This window comes from Grus americana, chromosome 1 (assembly GCF_028858705.1).
Source record: "Grus americana isolate bGruAme1 chromosome 1, bGruAme1.mat, whole genome shotgun sequence".
Lineage (NCBI taxonomy): Eukaryota > Metazoa > Chordata > Aves > Gruiformes > Gruidae > Grus > Grus americana.
In genome coordinates, this window is record NC_072852.1 from 135,381,406 (window position 1) to 135,383,693 (window position 2,288).

Below are 2,288 nucleotides of genomic sequence, written 5' to 3' on the forward strand. Positions count from 1 at the left end.
CACACACTGCTACATTTTCAGCTCACCACAACGCTCACACACACACTTAAATGCAGGTGGAGATGCACTCCCTACACAAAATGAAGTGGCACCCTTCCCTGCCCTCCAGGTATCTCCCAAGTATCCCACTGCTTGGGGGCCCTTGCGTCGTGCAGGCACCCCTCAGGGTTTCAGGGCTAGGCAGGTGGCAGCCACAGGCAGCAGTGGGAAGCGCAGGTGACTCCTGCATCATGGCAGGGAAAGGACAGCTCTCAAGACTGCCCCTGAGGAAGGCACCAGAGCACTGCAAAAGGGGAAAAAAATAACACCCACCTGCATGTAAAAAGAGAATTTTGGATTAGCCAGCCCTGGTTTAGTACCCTGAAAAGTACTGAGTCCAGTGATTGTGCAGTTAACTTACCAGCATAGAAGAGAAAATAAAAGAGTTAAAGCAAATAGTCAACATAGTCCCTCTTCTCTACTGGAAGAGAAGAAATTATATCAAGGTAATAATAGTTCTCTGCTCTGACAGACAACAGATGAAACACCACCACAAAAACTTTTCAACATTTCACTACGTGACAGTCTCACTGGCAAATTAAGGAACGATGAGTTAGACAAGAATCAGAAAAGGCACATAATTACTTACGAAACAGGATCCATGGTTCTCAGTCAAGAAGAGGGGCCATTTTAAGTGATAGCTCATCTCAGTCTTGCTGTATGCCATATGATGTGGATGTGGGAAGAGAAAACCTATCTATTAACAGGTTTGTGGTCATTGCCAAGCTGGGAGCCCTTTGAAGGATTACAATTTCAAATGATCATAAAAAGCTGGAAAAATTATATCAGTGCTATGAACTTCATCCCAGACAAATTAAAATGCATTAATTAGGGCCACCTTAGAACCAGATGTACAAAGACAAAAAGGGGAACGGCTGAGCAAGTAGTGGTGCTACTAGAAAGGTCACTACTGGAATATGAGTCAGTGTTGGCTAATGTTTCCAGAAAGAAGATGTGTATCAGCAAGGTACAGCATCTAAGATGCAGATGGTGATTGCGCTACTGGTCATTGACAAGGTTTCGGTTATGATCAGATGTGGACACCATCACTGAGGAAGCACAAAATGTGGTGAGTCTGGATGGCACCAAGAAGAGTGACATGCAATTTAGGGAACGTGACCTCTGGCAAAGGGTTGAGTGAATGTTGTTGGCTTTCCCTTGGAAGAAAAAAAAGAATTGTTAGAGAATTGCACATGGATGACAGACATCACTTGTCCCTGGTTCACAGAACATGGTGCTCCTTCAAGGTCCCTGGTTTCTGGCTCTGCTTGCTGGGGATGCCTGTTGGTGGCGGCCCTGCTGAGGCTGTGCTGTGTTCAGCCTGTCGCAGATGGGGGGGCTGGAGGTCCTTTTTTTGGGGTTTGGCAATGAAGAGGCTGATTGCTGCTGCTCCCATGTAGACACACAGTGGTTTTGGAGAAGCTCTGCTGGGAACTGGAAACCAACCCCATGGATGTGGCTGCAGAGTTGTGTCTCAAACAGCCCCCCTACAAGAAGCAAACAAACTGGAAACAAAACCAGCCAAGTGATCCTGAGCAGAAATAGGCTAATTTAAAAAGTACTAAGGTATTGTCTGATCGATAACACTCAACCCAACCTGCATTTCCAGAACTAATTCATGCATTGATTTTCCCATTGATTTGCAGTAAGTGCTACGTTCCTAGCTAGATTAGCAAAAGTATTTAGATATTAAATTGGAGTCATCTTAGTAGTCTTAGTCACCTTAGTACTTAAATCCAGCAGATTAGACCTCTACGCAAAATGCTGTGATCCCATGAAGTCTCTTGCTACTTTTTGATAGTTCAGTGAACACATTTAAAAATCAGGTTTTATATGCCCCGATTTGCTTTGAAAATGAGGTGTGTTCTCCAAATCTCTCAGGCTTTGCAGAGCCTTTTAAAACATGGGCCTAAACACCCAACCAGGTACCCTATGTCAGGCTGACTGGGATTTCTTCCTGCCTGGGAGTTAAGGTTCGTGGCTTGGAGTTTCAGTGAAGTTTCTAAATATTTTTACAGCTTATCGCCAACCTGTTAAAGGATTCACAGATTCTGAGCTACCACAGACACGGGCAGGCTATAGATAAAGTGTCCAGCTGTATCATTGACAGCACATTTGGGAAACATTAACCAAAAGTAAAAGCCTTTTATAAGAAGGCCATAAAATGGCAGGAGTAATTATGTTTTTCCAAAGTTAATCATTGACTTTTGTTTATTTGGCTTTTTATAAAAAACTTTTTCCTTTCTCTC